Genomic DNA, 7,465 nt, shown 5'->3' with positions numbered 1-7,465 from the left:
TCTTATTAAGGAAATTTATTCATTCGTACTAGGTTTTGCTAACTTCTAGTTTTAGTACGAGTTTTACGGCACTTGCAACTCAAAAAGGTCGTGATATAGGTGCCGAAGATCAGGGGAGTTACAAAAGAGGAACAAACACAAAAAGAAGGAGATTTTTAAATAGTAAAAAAGGAGCAAACCACACCAGAGCACCTGCCAACCGCCCACTTTGTTAACTTTAGCTTTGGTTAGAGTAAAGGCACTCCATACAATTCTATTAGTTATTAGGTCATGATAATATAAGAGACGATGATAAGAGTGAGGCGTTACTACATCATGTTGAGAGTAACAACGTTCAAAGAAAGGGGGGGGGGGGGTTCAGGACGACTGACGACATCGTTTCATCAATGGTAGAAAAGTAGGAGAAAACCGCAACAGAACACTCGCCAGCCACCCACAGTTTTGTCACATTGCAGATTTCTTTCGGTTCGGGCCGGTTAACGTTACTTCGTCAAATTTCTTGGGATGAATATCAGCAGAGACAGCAATTGTGTATGAGTGTGCTGGTAAAACTAAAAATAGAGGGAGGTAAAAGTGCACAAGACATCGTGACCACGGAAAAGAGAACATCATGTATGTTTGGGAGAGGGAAGAGTTTGTGTGAACGAAAGAGGATTTGTTATTGCTTTTCTGCTGCAAGTGTCAGCAAGGTTGGGCACGTAGACAGAAATAGTAGCCGAATAGCATATTGGAACCCGGCCGGGTGGAACGAAAACATAAGAGAGCAAAAACGGAAGGGGGAAAATAATCGGTAGCGGGGAAGAAAAAGCAACACTAGCCAAAGACAAAATACGAAATAAATAAACAGACGGGGTTCACATCCCGGTGTGTTTAGAGCTATAGAGCTACCTGTTGCACCTTCTGACGTCTCATTATTATTGTATCAGCTCTCCAAGATTCAGCAGCGAATGGCGCCGGAAGAGAAAGGGGTGTTGGGGTGTTGGTAGCTTGAGAGCTTATGGGAAATGACGCACTGATGTAAGCAGTGACAAGACACGCAGAGCTGTTCAGCTGAAGCAGCTTACAGAAGAGTGCACAACACAAACCTCAAAGAAATGTAAAGGGGAAGAGTGAGGTAAGAACAATGAGGTAAAAAGGAGACAGTAGAAAGGAGCGGAATGGGGGGGGGGGGGGCAAAACAATATGACGGACAGGCAAGACAGACAAAAATGCGAGCGATAACATATTTGTTTTTGTTTTTTTAACGCAGGCAAACGGGGGGAAGAGAGAGAGTGTGCAGGGATTTGGGGGGGGGGGGGGGGGTTGAACAGAACAAGAAATTACTTTTTGACTTTCATATCAAACCAAAATGACACACTGGTGCCAAAAAAATGATTAGACTTGAAGCTGTCGAGTCAAATTTTCCACTCGCTATGAAAGAACATAACAGTACGACAGTAAACAATTAATCTGAGTAATTCCAGCAATCCTGCTCTCATTTGTTCCGGCATTCCAATCGATATTGTTTTAGCTGTAGGCGACATAAAACATTGTATCAGATATCGAGACAGCACCGATTTAGAATCTCAGAGAGGCCGATTTTCAAGATACATCCCTCAGAACGCGATCGATGAAGCACAATTTATCTCATTATACAATACCCTGACAGATATCGCAACCAGAAACCGACGCGGAAGAGGAAAGAATCGAACCGAAACCCCTGGCTTTCTCTTGACAGAGACTATCTGGGCCACGCCAAGAAATGGCGCGTGACTGACTCCCCGGGTGGCTCCTAAGTTGTCCAAACAGCAGCGTGTCAGAGCGTCTTGCCCGGCGAAACATGATCGGTACCAGCGGCCGCTTCGCTTCGTCTCTCAGCTAAAGGTTCAACTCGCAACAGCAGTTCACTGAAACTAGTCAACAGTTCGACGCTGCTCCTAAACTACCTATATTAGTACAGACACGTGATACCTATTTATCTGCAAGAACCTAACGCCGCATCTGTTTCATGCCTCCTTGTCATCAATACGACCATCTGGAACTGTACGCTTGGAGCGTGTTGTAACCAACCACGAATAGGGGTCCGTCAGAGAAGGAAAACATGGACATAAACACGGCTTTTTACAATGTGCATAGTATGGAGCCAGACAGTATAAAACGGTCTTTATAAAAGGGACAATGTGAAGAGAGCAGTCAACGTATGTATCTTCCAGATAGTTTTAAAAGCTTTCAAAAATCATGGACTGGTAACAAAAACAAAATCTAATTCAGATACCCCCCCCCCCCCCCCCCCACACACACACACACAAAAAAAAAAAACCAACCCTGAAGTTACAACACAAAGCTGACAAGTTAAAAATCATGAAACGAGACTTTTTAAATAGACGTCACAGAATATGAAAACGAATCGTGAACAAATCAATCAATGAAATTTCTAAATGAAAAAAATAGCAATTACAAGATGTCCACCAATTAATGATAATAATCAAAATAGAAAAAAAAAATACTCTGACCAGCATGCGACCATTCACCCATCGTTCGTTAAGCAAACCTGCTCGCCCCCCTCATGTCACAGCCACAATAAGCCAACAAAGAATGAGGAAGAAAAATGACCAAATAAAATAGAAAAAGTTTCAACACACTTGTATGATCAACCAACAATGCGGTAGTTATAACTTGAGCTATTCCCATTGACCGCTGAGCGACAATCTGGAGTGACTCGATCTCGATAAACGGAACCAAATAGAGCACGGCTAACAAAATTACAATAGGAAATAGGATGTCACTTATAAAATAAGCAGGTCATCTGTTTCGCCATTCAAATTAAAAGTACACACATACAAATAAAATTGAGAAGCAAGGAAGAAACAAATTGTCTCCATCATTAGCAACACGGTTTTTTTTACTAGTTTGGGGGGGAGGGGGGGGTTACGGTCTTATTTTCGGAAAAGTACGCCGACAAAGACAAAATTTCATCAATAATTTGGAAACCGCTGATAGGACTGGATTTTCTGGCCAACTATTCAAAAGTTATGCTTAGCTTGAGATAATAGAAGCAGATCGACAAAATAATCGTACTTTTGTGGAAGGGAGATCTGAGAAAGCCAGAAACGTGGGCCCATAAACAGGCAAGACCTACAACAACTCGCTAGCACATCGATGAGAAAATACAATGAAAGCGAAGAAATGAAAGTATAAGACCGAGAGACTAAAAAAAAAGACGGGGAAGAAGGCTGAAGGGGGGGGGGGGGGAATTGAAAGGATCTACCACCATAGCCCCCGCCCCCTCCCCCCGCACAATGCTTGCAGTCAACGCGGTATGAGAGAATATGAAAACGAAACGTTAACAGACGCGAGAACAAACTACTCTGTATGGCGAAGATATGAAAATAAGACAGGTGTGATGCCCATCCTAAAGATTCTATTGAAAAGTGTGGGTGCAAAGACCATTTTAAATCGTTTTAGGCTACTGATACTGGTTTACTAAAAAGCCATGCCGTTGATAATAAATGTCACATGACACATGGAAACACTACACTGCCCTGACAATTACAACACGGCGCCTCTAGTATTTATGGCTTATTAATTAGATCTATGTATATTTTTAACCATAAAAGATTATCAAACCAGGTGCCTCCACTCAAACGAAGACATCTAATCCAGACTCTAAGACGAATTCCATATATCAAAGGCGCGCCGAATAACAGTCAACAAAACGAACAAGAGTGCCGTGGGAGAGCAGTCGACGACGCGATTCAACAAACACACAAGTAGATCACTCCCGTGAAAAACACATTACAAACACTAAACACTCGGCGAGTCGAGAACACTTGATAAACGCCCTCGGCGGGAATTCACCGTCGTACAAAATCTCCTTCGAATCAAAACAACAAACAAGAGGTAGCTGCGATTACAGCACGTGTTGAAACCGCCCACGGATGCGGGGGTCACGAAGCCAAGAGACCTCACAACAGATGTGCGGCGACGGCACCTCGCATCCCGGTGAAGGGGGAGGCAGCAACAGCAACAGCAGCAAGCAGCAGGTCTGAGAAACTCTGTGCTACGTACTTCTCCACGCGAGGGAAAACAGGTTTGAGTTTGAGTTTTGAGAAACAGAAAACGCTTTGGTGTGAACGAACGCACTCGGCGCTCTGGTTCGAGGAGTCAAAAAGAAGAGGGGGGTCGGTCCACCACCACATCCAGCGCGCTCACCGCCGCGCTTCAAGTTTCCCCCGGCAGTCGAGTCACTCACTCACACACTCACACTCACAACACCAGTAGCAGAAACTACGCACAAAAGCGTTCAGGGCTCAGGGGGGAGACCCGCTCACACTCGCAGAAGCGGACGACGCGGAAGCAACAACTGCGCCAAGCGACGCCGCAATCCTGGGACGACGGAAAAGAAAAGAAATAAATAGGAAAAAGGGGAGGGGGAGGAGAGTTGATGGAGTGACGTCTCCAGTTACGACTGGAAGGGGCTTGGGGGGGGGGGGGGAGGGGGAGAAGCAGAGATAATTTTTCCCACATTAGTTAGTGAAAAGCCCTCTTACTCTAGTGGATAGCCTTACTGTTTCCCTTACCCCACGAGACACAACAGTGGAGGCGGGGGAGAAAATTGAACACTAAAAGAAATAAGTATAATGAAAAGAAATATTTTATATTGCACTAATCAAAAGTGGATCGAGGAAGGGTCATAAGGATGATCAAATAGAAAGGGGAAAGACAGGCTGACCAGTGCCACGACTGAAAGGAAAGAAGAAAGAAATAGTTGACTTAACACACGTAACTGGTACCTCTTTCACACAAAAAGACCTCTGAAGGCTGCATCATCCCGTTCGTCCCAGAGAGCACGACGTATACAAGGTATAATTTGGGGGAAAACGCCTCTTTTACAAAATGGAACTTATTTCAGGAGCAGAACTATGACTTTAACTTTAACGTCCATCTCTGATAGCAATAGGCCACGTCATTAGAGAGCTAAAAAAACTCAAATTACAGAATACCGGTGTCTGTGGAGTTGCAGTTAGGCGTTTTGCGTTCTCAAGGAAAAGGTCCCAGTTCGAGTTCCGTGTGTGGACACTTCTTACAAAGTATCAGTCTTTCAGTTGGAACTTTGCATCCTTCTCAGCCCAAGTTGACCTTGACAGGCCGAAGCCCATGTCGTGAATGGTCTAAATTGTGTCTTCAGTAAGAGTTTTCCGGCACTTGCAAAACAATAATGTCATAAAAGTGCCGAAGATTAGCGGTGCTACAGTGGGGGCGAAAAAAGGTTAAAGAATTCCTGTCGGTTGTTTGAGAAGTTACAAACAAGATTTTAAGGAAGACAAGACCGGTGGTAAAGAAGCGACAGACAATGAACAGAACCCTCACTCACATTTTTGGTTGTTATTTTCTATTCGTCGAAATAATCCCATGGCATAGTAAAAGAAGCAAAGCGTCGTCAGATATTTTTGTTTACGTCAATCCCTTCTCAGAAAAAGACTGAAGAAAAAAAAAAATCAATCCAACAAACATCATTGTGAGCGAAAACGATTCGAATGAGCAGCAAATTTCACCTTCTTATTTATTTCATATCTGCATCTCCGAGAGAGAAAAAAAGAACAGTACCCAGAGATTTCTGTTTTCATGCGTGCCATTCATTCACAAATGCTACGGTTCCCTGAGTGCAATGTGCGCTGTAGTAAGCTGCACCTGAAACCACCAAGACATAAAATAAACAAAAAAAGTGCGAGTAATCAACCAGCACAGGCATCTTTGTAATCATTAACAGTTTTTTTTTTTGCACTCAGTTCCCCACTTGTTCGAAGCTCTGGTAGCTCACACACGTTTGTTCCCAGCAAAGGCCATCAGTGCCAAGGAGGTGCGCTGGAGTTTGACACCGTGCGTGGGCAACTGCTGCGGTATCATGCAGCTCCCGGCTGCACCTACGCAGTTTTCTTCTGTACTATTTCCATCCAGTGATTTCTGTTACATCCTTCTTGTTTGAAACGTGACGTACCTTCATGTTTGCCAACGGATGTGTTCTTCCCTGTGTGTGGCGATAGCGGCAGTATAGCGGCAGTATAGCGGCAGTAACACAGCAACATCAACAGCAGCACTGATGTAGTTTTGAGTGTTTGGCATTCTTTAAATGTGCGTTTAAATATTATGCATTCAAGTGTGTATGTTTGAAATTACAAGTCAAATCCCCCCCCAACCCCCCAATGAGTATCAATAAAGTGTGATTTATTTATCATTAAGATCCGAGAAACAAAAATGCATTTTAATGAAAAGGTTCATCATCAAAGTGAAAAGGAGCTAAGGAAAGGAGACACGCATCGACAAGATCAACGGCGCCAATAATAAGCAGGACGGTTTCAGTTTTAGTTTCGGTACGATTTATACGTCATCCGCAACACAAGTAGATCGTTTCAGTGTTGAAAAATAGAGATATTAATAGAGAATAACATATCAAGAAAAGAACGGAGAGAGATAAGGACGATAGATGTTTGGTTGGAAAGAAGGATGCCACACATCCACATGAACACTTTACTTCTGACATCTTTCAGGCTTGCTGTCTGTTTCTAACATCATACTTACATTAAAGATCGTTTATTTTGTTTAAGTAAGCGTTTTACGGCACTTGCAACACTTGCAGCACACTTACATCATATAAATGCCGGAGATTAGAAATATTACAAGAAAGTAAGAAACACATAAACGAAGAAGAGATAAAGAGGGTATATGTTTGACAGGAAAGAAGGAGCAATCCACATAAAAGCTTGCGCCAACAACCAACGTTTAAGATCGTAACCTACAGATGATCTAAACATTGCACTCTACAGCGGCCAATAACAGGACTGCAGAGCATGTGCCCTTGGCTATAATAATAAATAAAAACCGTTCACAATTCCACAGGCATAGGCCTGGCGCAAAAGGGGCAGGAAAAAAAATCTCATCGACTCGCTGCGGTTTGAGGAACGGGTCCCACGGCCTGCTCTGAATGGGACAAGAGGCAAGTGCACCGTGAGCAACAGCCAAGGCGGGCACGATGCGTGAGTAAGCAGAAAGTGCAAGCGAGGCGAGCAAGGCGCGAGCGGCCCGGTGAAACATAAGAGAGAGAGAGAGAGAGAGAGAGAGAGAGAGAGAGAGAGAGAGAGAAAGAGAGAGAGAGAAGAGAGAGAGAGAGAAGGAGAGAGAGATGGAGAGAGAGAGAGAGAGAGAGAGAGTGTGTGTGTGTGTGTGTGTGTGTGTGTGTGTGTGTGTGTGTGTGTGTGTGTGTGTGTGTGTGTGTGTGTGTGTGTGTGTGTGTGTGTGTGTGTGTGTGTGTGTGTGTGAGTGTGTACAACCAATACATTTAAAACGACGCAAGCCAACATTCGGGGAGGAACCAAGCAATTCCGAGTCTACGTGACACGCGACTTATAGAAAAGAACGAATTGTTTACACATTTTATATAAATAGAATGATATTATTAGCTAAGCAAATGCCCATATGATCTAGCACA

The 7,465-nt window shown here is 43.7% G+C and overlaps 1 protein-coding gene across 1 annotated transcript in view; it reads right to left on the bottom strand.

Moving 5' to 3' along the window:
* The window catches only part of LOC101853000 (serine/threonine-protein phosphatase 4 regulatory subunit 4), a gene marked incomplete at its 3' end in the record, with an annotated part of 10,052 nt that extends 5,732 nt beyond the window's left edge, over nucleotides 1-4,320 (bottom strand). Inside the window, 1 exon segment of the mRNA XM_035969823.1 lies at nucleotides 3,607-4,320.
* Nucleotides 4,321-7,465: the final 3,145 nt, after the last annotated feature.

This window comes from Aplysia californica, unplaced genomic scaffold, assembly GCF_000002075.1.
Source record: "Aplysia californica isolate F4 #8 unplaced genomic scaffold, AplCal3.0 scaffold00186, whole genome shotgun sequence".
NCBI lineage: Eukaryota > Metazoa > Mollusca > Gastropoda > Aplysiida > Aplysiidae > Aplysia > Aplysia californica.
This window is presented reverse-complemented; position numbering and strand designations above follow the sequence as displayed.